A 23268-nucleotide genomic window follows, 5' to 3' on the forward strand; every position below is an offset into this window, starting at 1 on the left:
ATGGGTCCACGCGGTAGACCTTTGTTAGAAAATGAGCAGTGTGAGCAGGTCCTGTCGTGGATGGCAGAACGTGCATCCACCAATCTTCTACGCCGTCCACTGCTGCAACTCTGAATCCTCTGCCTGCTGCTCCTCCTTCCTCCCAGCCTCCTCACTCCATTACAATGACACATTCTGAGGAGCAGGCAGACTCCCAGGAACTGTTCTCGGGCCCCTGCCCAGAATGGGCAGCAATGGTTCCAAATCCTCTCCCACTGGAGGAGTTTGTCGTGACCGATGCCCAACCTTTGGAAAGTTCCCGGGGTCCGGGGGATGAGGCTGGGGACTTCCGGCAACTGTCTCAAGAGCTTTCAGTGGGTGAGGAGGACGATGACGATGAGACACAGTTGATAGACACTCAGGTAGTAGTAATTTCAGTAAGTCCGAGGGAGGAGCGCACCGAGGATTCTGAGGAAGAGCAGCAGGACAATGAGGTGACTGACCCCACCTGGTTTGCTACGCCTACTGAGGTCTTCAGAGGGGGAGGCAAGGGCAGCAGCAGGGCAGGTTGCAAGAGGCAGTGTGGTGGCCAGGGGTAGAGGCAGGGCCAGACCGAATAATCCACCAACTGTTTCCCAAAGCGCCCCCTCGCGCCATGCCACCCTGCAGAGGCCAAGGTGCTCAAAGGTCTGGCAGTTTTTCACTGAGAGTGCAGACGACCGACGAACAGTGGTGTGCAACCTTTGTCGCGCCAAGATCAGCCGGGGAGCCACCACCACCAGCATGTGCAGACATATGATGGCCAAGCACCCCACAAGGTGGGACGAAGCCCGTTCACCGCCTCCGGTTTGCACCGCTGCCTCTCCCCCTGTGCCCCAACCTGCCACTGAGATCCAACCCCGCTCTGAGGACACAGGCAATACCGTCTCCTGGCCTGCACCCACACCCTCACCTCCGCTGTCCTCGGCCCCATCCACCAATGTCTCTCAGCGCACCGTCCAGCCGTCGCTAGCGCAAGTGTTTGAGCGCAAGCGCAAGTACGCCACCACGCACCCGCACGCTCAAGCGTTAAACGTGCACGTAGCCAAATTTATCAGCCTGGAGATGCTGCCGTATAGGGTTGTGGAAACGGAGTCCTTCAAAAGTATGATGGCGGCGGCGGCCCCGCGCTACTCAGTTCCCAGTCGCCACTACTTTTCCCGATGTGCCGTCCCAGCCCTGCACAACCACGTCTCCCGCAACATTGTACGCGCCCTCACCAACGCGGTTACTGCCAAGGTCCACTTAACAACGGACACGTGGACAAGCACAGGCGGGCAGGGCCACTATATCTCCCTGACGGCACATTGGGTGAATTTAGTGGAGGCTGGGACAGCGTCAGAGCCTGGGACCGCTCACGTCCTACCCACCCCTAGAATTGCGGGCCACAGCTCGGTGGTGGTATCTGCGGCGGTGTATGCTTCCTCCACTAAACCACCCCCCCTCCTCCTCCTCCAACGCAACCTCTGTCTCGCAATCAAGATGTGTCAGCAGCAGCAGCACGTCGCCAGCAGTCGGTGTCGCACGGCGTGGCAGCACAGCGGTGGGCAAGCGTCAGCAGGCTGTGCTGAAACTACTCAGCTTAGGAGAGAAGAGGCACACGGCCCACGAACTGCTGCAGGGTCTGACAGAGCAGACCGACCGCTGGCTTGCGCCGCTGAGCCTCCAACCGGGCATGGTCGTGTGTGACAACGGCCGTAACCTGGTGGCGGCTCTGCAGCTCGGCAGCCTCATTTACGTGCCATGCCTGGCCCACGTCTTTAATTTGGTGGTTCAGCGCTTTCTGAAAAGCTACCCACGCTTGTCAGACCTGCTCGGAAAGGTGCGCCGGCTCTGCGCACATTTCCGCAAGTGCCACACGGACGCTGCCACCCTGCGCACCCTGCAACATCGGTTTAATCTGCCAGTGCACCGACTGCGGTGCGACGTGCCCACACGGTGGAACTCTACGCTCCACATGTTGGCCAGGCTCTATGAGCAGCGTAGAGCTATAGTGGAATACCAACTCCAACATGGGCGGCGCAGTGGGAGTCAGCCTCCTCAATTATTTTCAGAAGAGTGGGCCTGGTTGGCAGCCATCTGCCAGGTCCTTGGAAAGTTTGAGGAGTCTACCCAGGTGGTGAGCGGCGATGCTGCAATCATTAGCGTCACCATTCCTCTGCTAATGCCTCTTGAGAAGTTCCCTGCAAAGCATAAAGGCAGACGCTTTGCGCTCGGAAACAGAGCTGGGGGAAGACAGTATGTCGCTGGATAGTCAGAGCACCCTCCTGTCTATATCTCAGCGCGGTGAGGAGGAGGAGGAGGAGGAAGATGAGGAGGAGGGGGAAGAGACAGCTTGGCCCACTGGTGAGGGTACACATGCTGCTGGCCTGTCATCCTTTCAGCGGGTATGGCCGGAGGAGGAGGAGGAGGAGGAGGAGGAGGAGGATCCTGAAAGTGATCTTCCTAGTGAGGACAGCCATGTGTTGCGTACAGGTACCCTGGCACACATGGCTGACTTCATGTTAGGATGCCTTTCTCGTGACCCTCGTGTTACACGCATTCTGGCCACTATGGATTACTGGGTGTACACACTGCTCGACCCACGGTATAAGGAGAACCTTTCCACTCTCATACCCGAAGAGGAAAGGGGTTCGAGAGTGTTGCTATACCACAGGACCCTGGCGGACAAACTGATGGTGAAATTCCCATACGACAGCGCTAGTGGCCGAAGGCGCAGTTCCGAGGGCCAGGTAGCAGGGGAGGCGCGGAGATCAGGCAGCATGTACAGCACAGGCAGGGCAACACTCTTTAACGCCCTTGACTGCTTTATGGCTCCCCAGCAAGACTGTGTCACCGCTCCCCAGTCACAGCTGAGTCGGCGGGAGCACTGTAAAAGGATGGTGAGGGAGTACGTAGCCGATCGCACGACCGTCCTCCGTGACGCCTCTGCCCCCTACAACTACTGGGTGTCGAAGCTGGACACGTGGCCTGAACTCGCGCTGTATGCCCTGGAGGTGCTTGCTTGTCCTGCGGCTAGCGTCTTGTCAGAGAGGGTGTTTAGTGCGGCTGGGGGAATCATCACAGATAAGCGTACCCGCCTGTCAACCGACAGTGCCGACAGGCTAACACTCATCAAGATGAACAAAGCCTGGATTTCCCCAGACTTCTCTTCTCCACCAGCGGACAGCAGCGATACCTAAGCAATACGTAGGCTGCACCCGCGGATGGAAGCATCGTTCTGTATCCCCATCAAAAACGGGGACCTTTTCGCTTCATCAATCTGTGTATAATATTCCTGCTCCTCCTCCTGAAACCTCACATAATCACTCCGAACGGGCAATTTTTCTTAGGCCCACAAGGCTCAGTCATATAATTTTTCTAAACAATTTTTATACGTTTCAATGCTCATTAAAGCGTTGAAACTTTCACCTCAACCAATTTTTATTTTAACTGGGCTGCCTCCTGGCCTAGTTACCAATTAAGCCACATTAACCAAAGCGATTAATGGGTTTCACCTGCCCTCTTGGTGGGGCATGGGCAATTTTTCTGATGTACATTAGTACTGTTGATACAGCAATTTTTGTGGGCCCTCGCCTACAGTGTAATCAAATTAAATTTTAGCCCACCTGCATTACAGCTGACATTACATCAGCTGTGTTGGGCACTGCAATGGGATATTTTTATGTACCGCCGGTGACTTCCTGGCACCCACCCATGCTGTGGGTCCACAGGGAGTTGTAAATGCATCTGTGTTCACTTCTAAAGAACCCCAGTCTGACTGGGCATGCAGTGTGGGCCGAAGCCCACCTGCATTAAACATGACATTACTACCTCAGCTGTGATGGGCAATGCAGTGGGATATTTTTATGTACCGCCGGTGGGTTCCAGGGAGCCACCCATGCTGTGGCTCCACAGGGAGTTGTAAATGCATCTGTTTCCACTTCTAAAGAACCCCAGTCTGACTGGGGCATGCAGTGTGGGCCGAAGCCCACCTGCATTTCATCTGACGTTAGCTCTGCTGTCCAGGGCACTGCAATGGGATACATTTATGTACAGCGGGTGGGTTCCAGGGAGCCACCCATGCTGTGGGTGCACACGGAATTCCCATTGCGGAGTTGTACCTGCCTGTGACTATTTATAAAAAACCGCGGTCTGACTGGGGCATGCAGACACCTTGACAGAATGAATAGTGTGTGGCACATAGGTTCCCCATTGCTATGCCCACGTGTGCAGCTCCAGATGGAGGTGGCACAGGATTGGATTTCTCATTGCTTCTGTACAGCATTGTGGACTATCGCCCCGCCCCTTTTAAAGAGGGTCGCTGCCTAGCCGTGCCAACCCTCTGCAGTGTGTGCCTGCGGTTCTTCTGGCAGACGCACTTATAAATAGACATGAGTGTGGCGTGGCATGAGGGCAGCTGAAGGCTGCGCAGGGACAATTTGGTGTGCGCTGTGGACACTGGGTCGTGCAGGGGGGGTTGGGCAGCATGTAACCCAGGAGAAGTGGCAGCGGAGTGTCATGCAGGCAGTGATTGTGCTTTGTTGGAGGTAGTGTGGTGCTTAGCTAAGGTATCCATTGCTAATGAGGGCTTTTCAGAAGTAAAAGTTGTTGGGGGGGGGGGGGCCCACTCTTGCCGCTATTGTGGCTTAATAGTGGGACCTGTGAACTTGAGATGCAGCCCAACATGTAGCCCCTCGCCTGCCCTATCCGTTACTGTGTCGTTCCCATCACTTTCTTGAATTGCCCCGATTTTCACAAATGAGAACCTTAGCGAGTATCGACGATATACAAAAATGCTCGGGTCGCCCATTGACTTCAATGGGGTTCGTTACTCGAAACGAACCCTCGAGCATCGCGAAAAGTTCGTCTCGAGTAACGAGCACCCGAGCATTTTGGTGCTCGCTCATCTCTAGTTGGGACCCATTAGCTTCTCCTATTTATGACATAATCAATGCTCGTGCCAAATTTCAAGTTTTTATGATATCGGGAAGTGAGAGAATTGGTGGCACTGATGGAGATCGAACGATCTACGTGGGGGGGGGGCGTAACTGTCGACGATCGCATGCGCGCCATTTATCATAGGATAGTTGTACTATGCCTATAATCTTCCCAGGAGTGTACCCAACTTCCCAAAGTTTCATGGCGATCGGATGAATGATGTAGTAGCGCATAAAGGACAAACAGACAGACATACATTCATTTTTATATATATAGACTAGCTTACCCGTCGCGCGTTGCTGCGAAGACAGACAGACATACATTCGTTTTTATATATCTAGATAACAACCAATGACAGCGCAGCTTTCAAGTTACCTCAGCGGTATAATATATAACAACCAATCACAGCGCAGCTTTTTTATGTTACCTCAGCGGTATAATATATAACAACCAATCGCAGCGCAGCTTTCATGTAACCTCAGTAGTATAAGAAGTAGCAACCAATCACAGCACAGCTGTCATTTTACCTCAGCATTCTCAATATCCAGCAATTGTCAAGCGAAACGTTCGGCGGATGCATCATTTTGTAATTGAACACGCATCCTGTTGCGCGTAATGCCTTTTGCTTTCGTGCTTGAGACGGAAATCAAACGATCTTGCCTGGGGGGCATAACTGTCGACGATGCTCACACGCGCGCCACCTATCGTAGGATAGTTGTACTATGCCTAGAATCTTCCCAGGAGTGTACTCAAAAACTTCCCAAAGTTTCATGGCTTACCCGTCGCGCGTTGCTGCGAAGACAGACAGACAGACATTCATACATTTGTTTTATATATCTAGATAACAACCAATCACAGCGCAGCTTTTTTATGTTACTTCAGTGGTATAATATATAACAATCAATCACAGCGCAGCTTACATGTTACCTCAGCTTTATAATATATAACACCCAATCACAGCGCAGCTTTCACAATACCTCAGTATAATATATAACAACCAATCACAGTGCAGCTTTCATGTTACCTCAGCAGTAAGAGAAATAACAACCAATCACAGCGCAACTTTTATTCTGCCTCAGCAATATAAAAAATAGCAACCAATCACAGTGCAGCATTCATTTTTTCTCAGCGGTATACTATATAGCAACCAATCACAGCACAGCTTTCATGTTGCCTCAGCAGTATAAGAAATAACAACCAATCACAGCACAGCTTTTATTTTACCTCAGCATTCTCAATATGCAGCAATTGTCTTGCGAAACGTTCGGCGGATGCATCATTTTGTAGTTGAACACGCATCCCGTTACTCGTAATGCCTTTTGTTTTTGTGCTTGAGATGGAAATCAAATGATCTTTGTCTGGGGGGGCATAACTGTCGACGATGGATAGTTGTACTATGCCAGTAATCTTCCCAGGAGTGTACTCAACAACTTCCCAATGTTTCATGGTGATTGGATGAATGGTGTAGTAATGCATAAAGGACAGACAGACCGACATACATTCATTTTTATATATATAGATGACATCAGGAAGTGAGAGAGTTAGATTCCATACGTAAAATTTGCAGCGCAACTTTTATTCTGCCTCAGCAATATAAAAAATAGCAACCAATCACAGCGCAGCATTCATTTTACCTCAGCGGTATAATATATAGCAACAAATCATAGCACAGCTTTTATTTTACCTCAGCATTCTCAATATCCTATTTATGACATAATCAATGCTCGTGCCAAATTTTGCGCTTAGGATTGAATAATCGAGTTGGGACCCATTAACTTTTCCTATTTATGACATAATCAATGCTCATGCCAAATTTCCCGTTTCTATGACACCGGAAAGTGAGAAAATTACATTCCGTACGTAAAATTTGGATGCTAATTCTTTTGCGCATAGAATTGAATAATCGAGTTGGGACCCATTAGCTTTTCCTATTTATGACATAATCAATGCTCCTGACAAATTTCGAGTTTCTATGACACCGTGAAGAGAGAGAATTAAATTCCGTACGTAAAATTTGGACGCTAATTCTTTTGCGCTTAGAATTGAATAATCAAGTTGGGACCTATTAACCTTTCCTATTTGTGACATAATCAATGCTTGTGCCAAATTTCCCGTTTCTATGACATTGGAAAGTGAGAAAATTAGATTCCGTACGTAAAATTTGGGCGCTAATTCTTTTGCGCTTAGAATTGAATAATCGAGTTGGGACCTATTAACTTTTCCTATTTATGACATAATCAATGCCCGTGCCAAATTTCAATTTTCTATGACATTGGGAAGTGAGAAAATTAGATTCCGTACGTAAAATTTGGACGCTAATTGTTTTGCGCATAGAATTGAATAATCGAGTTGGGACCCATTAGCCTTTCCTATTTATGACATAATCAATGCTCGTGCCAAATTTCATGTTTCTACGACATCGGGAATTTAGAGAATTAGTGGCAATGATGGAAATCGAACGATCTACGTGGGGGGGTTGTAACCGTCGACGACGCTCGCGCACGCGCCATTTATCGTAGAATATTTGTACTATGTCTATAATCTTCCCAGGAGTGTACTCAACAACTTCCCAAAGTTTCATGGCGATCGGATGAATGGTGTAGTAGCGCATAAAGGACAAACAGACAGACAGACACACGCATACAGACATACATTCAATTTTATATATATAGATAACACCCAATCACAGCGCAGCTTTCATGTTACCTCAGTATAATATATAACAACCAATCACAGCGCAGCTTTCATGTTACCTCAGCAGAAAGAGAAATAATAACCAATCACAGCGCAACGTTTATTCTGCCTCAGCAATATAAAAAATAGCAACCAATCACAGCACAGCTTTCATGTAACCTGAGTAGTATAAGAAGTATCAACCAATAACAGCACATCTTTTATGTTGCCTCAGCAGTACAATATATATTAATCAATCACAGCACAGCTTTCATGTTACCTCAGCAGTATAAGAAATAGCAACCAATCACAGCACAGCTTTCATTTTACCTCAGCATTCTCAATATCCAGCAATTGTCCTGCGAAACATTCGGCGGATGCATCACTTTGTAGTTGAACACGCATCCCGTTGCTCGTAATGCCTTTTTCTTTCGTGCTTCTAATAGAAATCAAACGGTCTTTGTCTGGGGGGCATAACTGTCGACGATGCTCGCACGCGCGCCACCTATCGTAGGATAGTTGAACTATGCCAGTAATCTTCCCAGGAGTGTACTCAACAACTTCCCAAAGTTTCATGGCGATTGGATGAATGGTATAGTAATACATAAAAGGACACACAGGCAGACAGACATTCATTTTTATATATATAGATGACATCAGGAAGTGAGAGAATTAGATTCTGTACGTAGAAATTTGGACGCTAATTCTTTTGCGCTTAGACTTGAATAATCGAGTTGGGACCCATTAGCTTTTCTATTTATGACATAATCAATGCTCGTGCCAAATTTCAAGTTTCTATGACATAGGGAAGTGAGAGAATTAGATTCCGTACGTTAACTTTGGATGCTAATTCTTTTGCGCTTAGAATTGAAAAATGGAGTTGGGACCCATTAGCTTTTCCTATTTATGACATTATCAATGCTCATGCCAAATTTCAAGTTTCTATGACATTGGGAAGTGAGAGAATTAGATTCCGTGCGTAAAATTTGGACGCTAATTCTTTGGCGCTTAGAATTGAATAATCGAGTTGGGACCCATTAGCTTTTCCTATTTATGACATAATCAATGCTCGTGCCAAATTTCAAGTTTCTATTACATTGGGAAGGAAGAGAATTAGATTCTGTACGTAAAGTTTGGACGCTAATTCTTTTGCGCTTAGAATTGAATAATCGAGTTAGGACCCATTAGCTTTTCCTATTTATGACATAATCAATGCTCGTGCCAAATTTCTAGTTTCTATGACATTGGGAAGCGAGAAATTTTGATTCCGTACGTAAAATTTGGATGCTAATTCTTTGGCGCTTAGAATTGAATAATCGAGTTGGGACCCATTAGCTTTTCCTATTTATCACATAATCAATGCTCGTGCCAAATTACATTGGGAAGTAAGAGAATTAGATTCCGTACGTAAAATTTGGACGCTAATTCTTTTGCGCTTAGAATTGAATAATCGAGTTGGGACCCATTAGCTTTTCCTATTTATCACATAATCAATGCTCGTGCCAAATTACATTGGGAAGTAAGAGAATTAGATTCCGTACGTAAAATTTGGACGCTAATTCTTTTGCGCTTAGAATTGAATAATCGAGTTGGGACCCATTAGCTTTTCCTATTTATGACATAATCAATGCTCGTGCCAAATTTCAAGTTTCTATGACATTGGGAAGCGAGCAAATTAGATTCCGTACGTAAAATTTGGACGCTAATTCTTTTGCGCTTAGAATTAAATAATCGAGTTGGGACCCATTATCTTTTCCTATTTATGACATAATCAATGCTCGTGCCAAATTACATTGGGAAGTGAGAGAATTAGATTCCGTACGTAAAATTTGGACGCTAATTTTTTGGCGCTTAGAATTGAATAATCGAGTTGGGACCCATTAGCTTTTCCTATCTATGACATAATCAATGCTCGCGCCAAATTTCAAGTTTTTATGATATCGGGAAGTGAGAGAATTGGTGGCACTGATGGAGATCGAACGATCTACGTGGGGGGGGGGCGTAACTGTCGACGATCGCATGCGCGCCATTTATCATAGGATAGTTGTACTATGCCTATAATCTTCCCAGGAGTGTACCCAACTTCCCAAAGTTTCATGGCGATCGGATGAATGATGTAGTAGCGCATAAAGGACAAACAGACAGACATACATTCATTTTTATATATATAGACTAGCTTACCCGTCGCGCGTTGCTGCGAAGACAGACAGACATACATTCGTTTTTATATATCTAGATAACAACCAATGACAGCGCAGCTTTCAAGTTACCTCAGCGGTATAATATATAACAACCAATCACAGCGCAGCTTTTTTATGTTACCTCAGCGGTATAATATATAACAACCAATCGCAGCGCAGCTTTCATGTAACCTCAGTAGTATAAGAAGTAGCAACCAATCACAGCACAGCTGTCATTTTACCTCAGCATTCTCAATATCCAGCAATTGTCAAGCGAAACGTTCGGCGGATGCATCATTTTGTAATTGAACACGCATCCTGTTGCGCGTAATGCCTTTTGCTTTCGTGCTTGAGACGGAAATCAAACGATCTTTGCCTGGGGGGCATAACTGTCGACGATGCTCACACGCGCACCACCTATCGTAGGATAGTTGTACTATGCCTAGAATCTTCCCAGGAGTGTACTCAAAAACTTCCCAAAGTTTCATGGCTTACCCGTCGCGCGTTGCTGCGAAGACAGACAGACAGACATTCATACATTTGTTTTATATATCTAGATAACAACCAATCACAGCGCAGCTTTTTTATGTTACTTCAGTGGTATAATATATAACAATCAATCACAGCGCAGCTTACATGTTACCTCAGCTTTATAATATATAACACCCAATCACAGCGCAGCTTTCACAATACCTCAGTATAATATATAACAACCAATCACAGTGCAGCTTTCATGTTACCTCAGCAGTAAGAGAAATAACAACCAATCACAGCGCAACTTTTATTCTGCCTCAGCAATATAAAAAATAGCAACCAATCACAGTGCAGCATTCATTTTTTCTCAGCGGTATACTATATAGCAACCAATCACAGCACAGCTTTCATGTTGCCTCAGCAGTATAAGAAATAACAACCAATCACAGCACAGCTTTTATTTTACCTCAGCATTCTCAATATGCAGCAATTGTCTTGCGAAACGTTCGGCGGATGCATCATTTTGTAGTTGAACACGCATCCCGTTACTCGTAATGCCTTTTGTTTTTGTGCTTGAGATGGAAATCAAATGATCTTTGTCTGGGGGGGCATAACTGTCGACGATGGATAGTTGTACTATGCCAGTAATCTTCCCAGGAGTGTACTCAACAACTTCCCAATGTTTCATGGTGATTGGATGAATGGTGTAGTAATGCATAAAGGACAGACAGACCGACATACATTCATTTTTATATATATAGATGACATCAGGAAGTGAGAGAGTTAGATTCCATACGTAAAATTTGCAGCGCAACTTTTATTCTGCCTCAGCAATATAAAAAATAGCAACCAATCACAGCGCAGCATTCATTTTACCTCAGCGGTATAATATATAGCAACAAATCATAGCACAGCTTTTATTTTACCTCAGCATTCTCAATATCCTATTTATGACATAATCAATGCTCGTGCCAAATTTTGCGCTTAGGATTGAATAATCGAGTTGGGACCCATTAACTTTTCCTATTTATGACATAATCAATGCTCCTGACAAATTTCGAGTTTCTATGACACCGTGAAGAGAGAGAATTAAATTCCGTACGTAAAATTTGGACGCTAATTCTTTTGCGCTTAGAATTGAATAATCAAGTTGGGACCTATTAACCTTTCCTATTTGTGACATAATCAATGCTTGTGCCAAATTTCCCGTTTCTATGACATTGGAAAGTGAGAAAATTAGATTCCGTACGTAAAATTTGGGCGCTAATTCTTTTGCGCTTAGAATTGAATAATCGAGTTGGGACCTATTAAGTTTTCCTATTTATGACATAATCAATGCCCGTGCCAAATTTCAATTTTCTATGACATTGGGAAGTGAGAAAATTAGATTCCGTACGTAAAATTTGGACGCTAATTGTTTTGCGCATAGAATTGAATAATCGAGTTGGGACCCATTAGCCTTTCCTATTTATGACATAATCAATGCTCGTGCCGAATTTCATGTTTCTACGACATCGGGAATTTAGAGAATTAGTGGCAATGATGGAAATCGAACGATCTACGTGGGGGGGTTGTAACCGTCGACGACGCTCGCGCACGCGCCATTTATCGTAGAATATTTGTACTATGTCTATAATCTTCCCAGGAGTGTACTCAACAACTTCCCAAAGTTTCATGGCGATCGGATGAATGGTGTAGTAGCGCATAAAGGACAAACAGACAGACAGACACACGCATACAGACATACATTCAATTTTATATATATAGATAACACCCAATCACAGCGCAGCTTTCATGTTACCTCAGTATAATATATAACAACCAATCACAGCGCAGCTTTCATGTTACCTCAGCAGAAAGAGAAATAATAACCAATCACAGCGCAACGTTTATTCTGCCTCAGCAATATAAAAAATAGCAACCAATCACAGCACAGCTTTCATGTAACCTGAGTAGTATAAGAAGTATCAACCAATAACAGCACATCTTTTATGTTGCCTCAGCAGTACAATATATATTAATCAATCACAGCACAGCTTTCATGTTACCTCAGCAGTATAAGAAATAGCAACCAATCACAGCACAGCTTTCATTTTACCTCAGCATTCTCAATATCCAGCAATTGTCCTGCGAAACATTCGGCGGATGCATCACTTTGTAGTTGAACACGCATCCCGTTGCTCGTAATGCCTTTTTCTTTCGTGCTTCTAATAGAAATCAAACGGTCTTTGTCTGGGGGGCATAACTGTCGACGATGCTCGCACGCGCGCCACCTATCGTAGGATAGTTGAACTATGCCAGTAATCTTCCCAGGAGTGTACTCAACAACTTCCCGAAGTTTCATGGCGATTGGATGAATGGTATAGTAATACATAAAAGGACACACAGGCAGACAGACATTCATTTTTATATATATAGATGACATCAGGAAGTGAGAGAATTAGATTCTGTACGTAGAAATTTGGACGCTAATTCTTTTGCGCTTAGACTTGAATAATCGAGTTGGGACCCATTAGCTTTTCTATTTATGACATAATCAATGCTCGTGCCAAATTTCAAGTTTCTATGACATAGGGAAGTGAGAGAATTAGATTCCGTACGTTAACTTTGGATGCTAATTCTTTTGCGCTTAGAATTGAAAAATGGAGTTGGGACCCATTAGCTTTTCCTATTTATGACATTATCAATGCTCATGCCAAATTTCAAGTTTCTATGACATTGGGAAGTGAGAGAATTAGATTCCGTGCGTAAAATTTGGACGCTAATTCTTTGGCGCTTAGAATTGAATAATCGAGTTGGGACCCATTAGCTTTTCCTATTTATGACATAATCAATGCTCGTGCCAAATTTCAAGTTTCTATTACATTGGGAAGGAAGAGAATTAGATTCTGTACGTAAAGTTTGGACGCTAATTCTTTTGCGCTTAGAATTGAATAATCGAGTTAGGACCCATTAGCTTTTCCTATTTATGACATAATCAATGCTCGTGCCAAATTTCTAGTTTCTATGACATTGGGAAGCGAGAAATTTTGATTCCGTACGTAAAATTTGGATGCTAATTCTTTGGCGCTTAGAATTGAATAATCGAGTTGGGACCCATTAGCTTTTCCTATTTATCACATAATCAATGCTCGTGCCAAATTACATTGGGAAGTAAGAGAATTAGATTCCGTACGTAAAATTTGGACGCTAATTCTTTTGCGCTTAGAATTGAATAATCGAGTTGGGACCCATTAGCTTTTCCTATTTATCACATAATCAATGCTCGTGCCAAATTACATTGGGAAGTAAGAGAATTAGATTCCGTACGTAAAATTTGGACGCTAATTCTTTTGCGCTTAGAATTGAATAATCGAGTTGGGACCCATTAGCTTTTCCTATTTATGACATAATCAATGCTCGTGCCAAATTTCAAGTTTCTATGACATTGGGAAGCGAGCAAATTAGATTCCGTACGTAAAATTTGGACGCTAATTCTTTTGCGCTTAGAATTAAATAATCGAGTTGGGACCCATTATCTTTTCCTATTTATGACATAATCAATGCTCGTGCCAAATTACATTGGGAAGTGAGAGAATTAGATTCCGTACGTAAAATTTGGACGCTAATTTTTTGGCGCTTAGAATTGAATAATCGAGTTGGGACCCATTAGCTTTTCCTATCTATGACATAATCAATGCTCGCGCCAAATTTCAAGTTTTTATGATATCGGGAAGTGAGAGAATTGGTGGCAATGATGGAGATCGAACGATCTACGTGGGGGGGGGGGGGGGGCGCGTAACTGTCGACGCTCACACGTGCGCCATTTATCATAGGATAGTTGTACTATGCCTATAATCTTCCCAGGAGTGTACTCAACAACTTCCCAAAGTTTCATGGCGATCGGATGAATGGTGTAGTAGCGCATAAAGGACAAACAAACAGACAGACAGACACACACACATACATTCAATTTTACATATATCGATTAGTTTTTCGAAATCTGTTAAAGGTCTCGAAGATATGTGCTGCTTTCTAAACTCCAAGATCCCTGCTGTAAGATGCGCAAGTTGTAGATCTTGAATATTCCTATGAAGTGCACGTGTATTTATTATGAATATGGAATCTTTGTGTATTATCAGCTACAGCCGCGACAAGTGCATGTATGCACTTCTGTATGGCCATTACAAAGCACTTTATAATATACTGTGTGCTTTGTAAATGAGTCATACATAGAGATGAGCGAACGTACTCGTCCGAGCTTGATGCTCGTTCGAGTATTAGCGTGTTCGAGATGCTCGTTATTCGAAACGAGCACCACGCGATGTTCGAGTTACTTTCACTTTCATCTCTGAGACGTTAGCGCGCTTTTCTGGCCAATAGAAAGACAGGGAAGGCATTATAACTTCCCCCTGCGATGTTCAAGCCCTATACCACCCCCCTGCAGTGAGTGGCTGGCGAGATCAGGTGTCACCCAAGTATATAAATCGGCCCCTCCCGCGGCTCGCCACAGATGCATTCAGACATAGCTCAGGGAAAGTGCTGCTGATGCTGGAGCTGCTATAGGGAGAGTGTTAGGAGTTATTGTAGGCTTCAAGAACCCCAACGGTCCTTCTTAGGGCCACATCTGACCGTGTGTGCAGTACTGTTGAGGCTGCTTTTTGCAGTGTTGCACTTTTTTTTTTTTTTTTGTATATCGGCCGTGCAGAGCATTGCGTCCAGAGCATTGCGTCCTGCAGTAATTTTACATAGTCCAGAGCCAGTAGTGGTGAGGCAGGGACAGAAGACATATACAGTGTATATAGGCAGTGGGCCTTTCCAAACACATTTGGGAAAAAAAATCTATTTGGGCTGCCTGTGACCGTCCTCAGTGTACTGGGTCTCTGCTGGGGGTAGTTGTCCTAATTCATATGCAACCAGCTAAGTGTTACAGCAGGCTTGCGCAAAATTCTTTCCTGGCTCTGCTGTGCGTTCCGTAAGCGAAGTCAGCCTCCAACCACAGGCCAATAAGCGGCACATTTAATTACAGCGTTCTGTTTCTGCACTACTGGTAATACACCATGCTGAGGGGTAGGGGTAGGCCTATAGGACGTGGACGCGGCCGAGGATGCGGAGGCCTAAGTCAGGGTGTGGGCACAGGCCGAGCTCCTGATCCAGGTGTATCGCAGCCGACCGCTGCGGGATTAGGAGAGAGGCACGTTTCTGGCGTCCCCACATTCATCTCACAATTAATGGGTCCACGCGGTAGACCTTTATTAGAAAATGAGCAGTGTGAGCAGGTCCTGTCGTGGATGGCAGAAAGTGCATCCAGCAATCTATCGACCACCCAGACTTCTGCGCCGTCCACTGCTGCAACTCTGAATCCTCTGGCTGCTGCTCCTCCTTCCTCCCAGCCTCCTCACTCCATTACAATGACACATTCTGAGGAGCAGGCAGACTCCCAGGAACAGTTCTCGGGCCCCTGCCCAGAATGACTGATGCCCAACCTTTGGAAAGTTCCCGGGGTCCGGGGGATGAGGCTGGGGATTTCCGGCAACTGTCTCAAGAGCTTTCAGTGGGTGAGGAGGACGATGACGATGAGACACAGTTGTCTATCAGTGAGGTAGTAGTAAGGGCAGTAAGTCCGAGGGAGGAGCGCACAGAGGATTCAGAGGAAGAGCAGCAGGACAATGAGGTGACTGACCCGTGTGGTGTGCAACCTGTGTCGCGCCAAGATCAGCTAGGGAGCCACCACCAGCCTCACCACCACCAGCATGCGCAGACATATGATGGCCAAGTACCCCACAAGGTGGGACGAAGGCCGTTCACCGCCTCCGGTTTGCACCGCTGCCTCTCCCCCTGTGCCCCAACCTGCCACTGAGATCCAACGCCCCTCTCAGGACATAGGCACTACTGTCTCCTGGCCTGCACCCACACCCTCACCTCCGCTGTCCTCGGCCCCATCCACCAATGTCTGTCAGCGCACCGTCCAGCCGTCGCTAGCGCAAGTGTTGGAGCGCAAGTACGCCGCCACGCACCCGCACGCTCAAGCGTTAAACGTGCACATAGCCAAATTTATCAGCCTGGAGATGCTGCCGTATAGGGTTGTGGAAACGGAGGCTTTCAAAGGTATGATGGCGGCGGCGGCCCCGCGCTACTCAGTTCCCAGTCGCCACTACTTTTCCTGATGTGCCGTCCCAGCCCTGCACGACCACGTCTCCCGCAACATTGTACGCGCCCTCACCAATGCGGTTACTGCCAAGGTCCACTTAACAACAGACACGTGGACAAGCACAGGCGGGCAGGGCCACTATATCTCCCTGACGGCACATTGGGTGAATTTAGTGGAGGCTGGGACAGAGTCAGAGCCTGGGACCGCTCACGTCCTACCCACCCCCAGAATTGCGGGCCCCAGCTCGGTGGTGGTATCTCCTCCTCCTCCGCAACCTCTGTCTCGCAATCAAGATGTGTCAGCAGCAGCACGTCGGCAGCAGTCGGTGTCACGCGGCGTGGCAGCACAGCGGTGGGCAAGCGTCAGCAGGCCGTGCTGAAACTACTCAGCTTAGGAGAGAAGAGGCACACGGCCCACGAACTGCTGCAGGGTCTGACAGAGCAGACCGACCGCTGGCTTGCGCCGCTGAGCTTCCAACCGGGCATGGTCGTGTGTGACAACGGCCGTAACCTGGTGGCGGCTCTGCAGCTCGGCAGCCTCACGCACGTGCCATGCCTGGCCCACGTCTTTAATTTGGTGGTTCAGCGCTTTCTGAAAAGCTACCCACGCTTGTCAGACCTGCTCGGAAAGGTGCGCCGGCTCTGCGCACATTTCCGCAAGTCCCACACAGACGCTGCCACCCTGCAACATCGGTTTAATCTGCCAGTGCACCGACTGCTGTGCGACGTGCCCACACGGTGGAACTCTACGCTCCACATGTTGGCCAGGCTCTATGAGCAGCGTAGAGCTATAGTGGAATACCAACTCCAACATGGGCGGCACAGTGGGAGTCAGCCTCCTCAATTCTTTACAGAAGAGTGGGCCTGGTTGGCAGCCATCTGCCAGGTCCTTGGAAACTTTGAGGAGTCTACCCAGATGGTGAGCGGGGATGCTGCAATCATTAGCGTCACCATTCCTCTGCTATGCCTCTTGAGAAGTTCCCTGCAAAGCATAAAGGCAGACGCTTTGCGCTCGGAAACAGAGTCGGGGGAAGACAGTATGTCGCTGGATAGTCAGAGCACCCTCCTGTCTATCTCAGCGCATTGAGGAGGAGGAGCATGAGGAGGATGAGGAGGAGGGGGAGGGGGAAGAGACAGCTTGGCCCACTGCTGAGGGTACCCATGCTGCTTGCCTGTCATCCTTTCAGTGTGTATGGCCTGAGGAGGAGGAGGAGGATCCTGAAAGTGATCTTCCGAGTGAGGACAGCCATGTGTTGCGTACAGGTACCCTGGCACACATGGCGGACGTCATGTTAGGATGCCTTTCTCGTGACCCTCGCGTTACACGCATTCTGGCCATTACGGATTACTGGGTGTACACACTGCTCGACCCACGGTATAAGGAGAACCTTTCCACTCTGATACCCGAAGAGGAAAGGGGTTCGAGAGTGATGCTATACCACAGGACCCTGGCGGACAAGCTGATGGTAAAATTCCCATCCGACAGCGCTAGTGGCAGAAGGCACAGTTCCGAGGGCCAGGTAGCAGGGGAGGCGCGGAGATCAGCCAGCATGTAAAGCACAGGCAGGGGAACACTATCCAAGGCCTTTGACAGCTTTATGGCTCCCCAGCAAGACTGTGTCACCGCTCCCCAGTCAAGGCTGAGTCGGCGGGAGCACTGTAAAAGGATGGTGAGGGAGTACGTAACCGATCGCACGATCGTCCTCTGTGACGCCTCTGCCCCCTACAACTACTGGGTGTCGAAGCTGGACACGTGGCCTGAACTCGCGCTGTATGCCCTGGAGGTGCTTGCTTGTCCTGCGGCTAGCGTCTTGTCAGAGAGGATGTTTAGTGCGGCTGGGGGAATCATCACAGATAAGCGTTCCCGCCTGTCAACCGACAGTGCCGACAGGCTTACACTCATCAAGATGAACAAAGCCTGGATTTCCCCAGACTTCTCTTCTCCACCAGCGGACAGCAGCGATACCTAAGCAATACGTAGGCTACACCCGCGGATGGAAGCATCGTTCTCTATCCCCATCAAAAACGGGGACATTTTTGCTTCATCAATCTGTGTATAATATTCATCCTCCTCCTGCTCCTCCTCCTGAAACCTCACGTAATCACGCCGAACGGGCAATTTTTCTTAGGCCCACAAGGCTCAGTCATATAATTTTTGTAAACAATTTTTATACGTTTCAATGCTCATTAAAGCGTTGAAACTTGCACCTGAACCAATTTTTATTTTAACTGGGCTGCCTCCAGGCCTAGTTACAAATTAAGCCACATTAACCAAAGCGATTAATAGGTTTCACCTGCCCTCTTGGTTGGGCATGGGCAATTTTTCAGAGGTACATTAGTACTGTTGGTACACCAATTTTTTGGGGCCCTCGCCTACAGTGTAATCCAATTAATTTTTTGCCCACCTGCATTAAAGCTGACGTTACCTCAGCTGTGCTGGGCACTGCAATGGGATATATTTATGTACCGCCGGTGGGTTCCAGGGAGCCACCCATGCTGTCGGTCCACACGGGGTTGTAACTGCATGTGTCCACTTCTAAAGAACCCCAGTCTGACTGGAGCATGCAGTGTGGGCCGAAGCCCACCTGCATTAAACATGACATTACCTCAGCTGTGCTGGGCACTGCAATGGGATTTATTTATGTACCCCCGGTGGGTTCCAGGGAGCCACCCATGCTGTCGGTCCACACGGAGTTGTAACTGCATGTGTCCACTTCTAAAGAACCCCAGTCTGACTGGGCATGCAGTGTGGGCCGAAGCCCACCTGCATTAAACATGACATTACCTCAGCTGTGATGGGCAATGCAATGGGATATATTTATATGCCGCCGGTGGCTTCCTGGCACCCACCCATGCTGTCGGTCCACTGGGACTTCACAATAGGGAGTTGTACCTGCCTGTGTCTATGAATTAAAAACCCCGGTCAGGTTGGGGCATGCAGTGTGGGCCGAAGCCCACCTGCATTTAATCTGACGTTCGCTCTGCTGTCCAGGGCACTGCAATGGGATACATTTATGTACAGCCGGTGGGTTCCAGGGAGCCACCCATGCTGTGGGTGCACACGGAATTCCCATTGCGGAGTTGTACCTGCCTGTGACTATTTATAAAAAAACGCGGTCTGACTGGGGCATGTAGACACCTTGACAGAATGAATAGTGTGTGGCACATAGGTTCCCCATTGCTATGTCCACGTGTGCAGCTCCTGATGGCGGTGGCACAGGATTATATTTCTCACTGCTTCTGTACAGCATTGTGGGCTATCGTCCTGCCCCTTTTAAAGAGGGTCGCTGCCTAGCCGTGCAACCCTCTGCAGTGTGTGCCTGCGGTTCCTCCTCATGGCAGACGCACTTATAAATAGACATGAGGGTGGTGTGGCATGAGGGCAGCTGAAGGCTGCGCAGGGACACTTTGGTGTGTGCTGTGGACACTGGGTTGTGCGGGGGAGGGGGGGAGGTTGGGCAGCATGTAACCCAGGAGAAGTGGCAGCGGAGTGTCATGCAGGCAGTGATTGTGCTTTGTTGGAGGTAGTGTGGTGCTTAGCTAAGGTATGCATTGCTAATGAGGGCTTTTCAGAAGTAAAAATTGTTGGGAGGGGGGGCCCACTCTTGCCGCTATTGTGGCTTAATAGTGGGACCTGGGAACTTGAGATGCAGCCCAACATGTAGCCCATCGCCTGCCCTATCCATTGGTGTGTCGTTCCCATCACTTTCTTGAATTGCCCAGATTTTCACAAATGGAAACCTTAGCGAGCATCGTCGATATACAAAAATGCTCGGGTCGCCCATTGACTTCAATGGGGTTCGTTATTCGAAACAAACCCTCGAGCATCGCGAAATTTTCATCCCGAGTAACGAGCACCCGAGCATTTCGGTGCTCGCTCATCTCTAGTCATAGAGAAGTTATATACTTACCTAAACAGGTAAAGCTCCTCTGCACCAGGGAGGACGGCTGGTGTTTCTTTACGCCGGGGAATCGATCCCAAGTATAGGAGTTGATCCCACAAGCGCAGGATGTCGGCCAGAGAGGACCCAGAGAATCTCCAAACTGTAAGTGGTCCAGTGGGCCAACCTGCGGACACCTGCACTACATACACTTCCCGACTAACAGAGTTCTCCCTTGTCATTTTAGGACAGGGATACTCAAAAACCTAGGGAGGCTAGGCAGAGGAGTAAAAAGTGTCCAGTGTGCTTGGCCAAACTTAACGACTCCTACACCAAAACATTATGTGCCGTTTGTTCTGCAAAAGTTCTGCAGGAGGAAAAATCTTCCCTTATGTCCGAAATTCGGTCGGTCGTCCGGGAAGAAGTTCAGTCCTCCCTCTTGGACCTCCAACCTTGGCCCTCAGGGGTTACACGAAGGTCTGCTCCGGCTGTGTCAGAGTCCGACTCTGACATGGCGGAAGATTTGGAGTTTGATAATCTTGGGGAAGTGTTGCAGGAGGAGAACTGTACTAGCGTACCTTGAGGCAACGGAAAGTTTCAGAAAGACTGATAAACTTTTCGTTCAATTTCAGGGGCAGGCCAAAGGAAGGGTCGCTTCTAAAGATGCGATCGCCCGGTGGCTCAGGAGAGCTGTCCAGGAGGCTTACAAGGCCAAGGGCATCCCTCCTCGAGAAGGATTGAAGGCCCACTCAACGAGAGCGGTGGCATCCTCTTGGGCAGAAAGAGCGTATGCGTCAATCGAGCAGCCACGTGGACTTCTGGCCATACTTTTATTAAACACTACAGGCTGGACTTTAAATGTAGTCAGGACGCAACCTTCGGTAGGAAGGTGCTCCAAGCAGTAATCCCTCCCTAAAAAAGCCCATGCCAGTTATTTGGTATTCCTCCAGATGTATGCTGTCATCATGTCGAAGGGAAAACGGGAATTTTTCTTACCGATAATTCCCTTTCTTGAAGGCATCATGACAGCATACGGGCTTATTTCCCCCCCTACCGACATGGTTACCCTTGTTTTGTCCAACACATGAGGTAATGTGTATGCTTATGTTTCTTTGTCTGAGGTGTGTGATGACAATAAAAACACACCTTTTGGTTAAGTATTCTGTCACTGTGGTTATTTGGAACGCACTGGTGTTTGGTGGAGGGGAGGTGCCTTTTATGCTCTGCCTTTTCCTGTCCCATCAGGTCAGCAGGTGAGCAATCTCCAGATGTATGCTGTCATGATGCCTTCAAGAAAGGGAATCATCGGTAAGAAAAATTCCCGTTTTTGCGCATGCGCAGTTCACTCAAACGTCCGCGCTGAAGTAGATCCTGACCGCAGCTTCCACCGGCTTACTGTCCTCAGCTGAAGTTCACTATTACTACTGGGGACAGTGTTTGGGAAGGTGAGGTGGGTGGTGACATTATTACTACTGGGGACCGTGTCGAGGGAGTGGTTGATGGCAGGTGCTGTCACTATTACTACTGGAAGCAGTGTCGGGGGCGGATGGTATCACCATTACTACTGGCGGGTAGTGTCAGGGGGGCACAGGTAGTGTCGATATTACTACTGGAGTCAGTGTCGGGGGGTCGGGGTGGTATCAGTATTACTACTGCAGCAGCTATTGGGGGTCCCTATTACTGCTGAGGCAACTATTAGGGGTCCCTATTACTACTAGGGCAACTATTGGTGGTCACTTTTACTGCTGGGGTCACCATTTGTGCTGGGGCAGCTATCGGGGTCCCTATATCAGGTGCGGTTTTGGGTGTGGTTCGGGTGCGGTTTTGGGTTCAATGATGTATGTTATCATTCTGCAGTCACTGAAATGGATAATCTGGCTTGCAGCGAGAACGTACCTTTTGGAACCAATTCGCCTGGATTGTAATGGGCGCATATCATGCAGACCTGTACAAACCGGAACGCAGCAGTGTTGAACCCCGGGGCAAGCCAAGCAGAAGACACTATACCACACATTACCTCCTTGGATGGATGGTTTAGCTCATGGTTCAGGTGTGATATCATCAAGTACAGCGTGCAGGGGAGGCATATGTGTTTACCTTTCCGCCATATCCTATCAGTGTTCTGTTCGCTTCTTCCTTTTGCCACTCCTCCTTTGTCCTCCTTTAAGGCCTATTCCTGAAATTCAAGCAACAGAGAGATATCCACATCTGCTTCACGTGTAGCCAGGTTACCAGCCGTTACTTCATTCAAGAAAAGTCGGGTTTCTGCATCTTTGGCTGCTGCTGTGCCTGCTCTGATTCCTTAGAGCCTCAGAAGTAGTCTATTTGGCATGAACCTGGACTTTGATAATAAGTTACCTGTGCAGAAAGAGCTAAAACCTTGTAGAACAAAAACACTACTTCTGTATTCTAGATTGGCTTACTCAAGAATTCCATAAAATTTCCACTGTGCTACAAAAAATGTGAAATCATGTACAATTCTAAAAAGTGTATCTTAAAGGGGTTGTCCCGAGAAAGCAAGTGGGGGTAAGCACTTCTGTATGGCCATATTAATGCACTTTGTAATATACATCGTGCATTAAATATGAGCCATACAGAAGTTATTCACTTACCTGCTCCGTTGCTGGCGTCCCCGTCTCCATGGTGCCGTCTAATTTCAGCGTCTAATCTCCCGATTAGACGCGCTTGCGCAGTCCGGTCTTCTCCCTGGTGAATGGGGCCGCTCGTACCGGAGAGCTGGTCCTCGTAGCTCCGCCCCGTCACATGTGCCGATTCCAGTCAATCAGGAGGCTGGAATCGGCAATGGACCGCACAGAGCCCGCGGTGCATCGTGGGTGAAGATCCCGGCGGCCATCTTGGTAAGGTAAGTAAGAAGTTGCCGCAGAGCGGGGATTCGGGTAAGTACTAAACTTTTTTTTTTTGTAACCCATCCCTTGTGTTTGTCTCGTGCCGAACGGGGGGCCTATTGAATTTAAAAAAAACGCGTTTTGGCG

The 23268-nt window shown here is 47.6% G+C and overlaps 1 long non-coding RNA gene across 1 annotated transcript in view; it reads left to right on the top strand.

Moving 5' to 3' along the window:
• Positions 1-23268, top strand: part of LOC136624775 (uncharacterized) — a 39078-nt gene that overhangs the window by 5571 nt on the left and 10239 nt on the right. The window lies entirely within an intron of this gene.

The sequence above is a fragment of the Eleutherodactylus coqui genome, chromosome 4 (assembly GCF_035609145.1).
Source record: "Eleutherodactylus coqui strain aEleCoq1 chromosome 4, aEleCoq1.hap1, whole genome shotgun sequence".
NCBI classification, from domain to species: domain Eukaryota; kingdom Metazoa; phylum Chordata; class Amphibia; order Anura; family Eleutherodactylidae; genus Eleutherodactylus; species Eleutherodactylus coqui.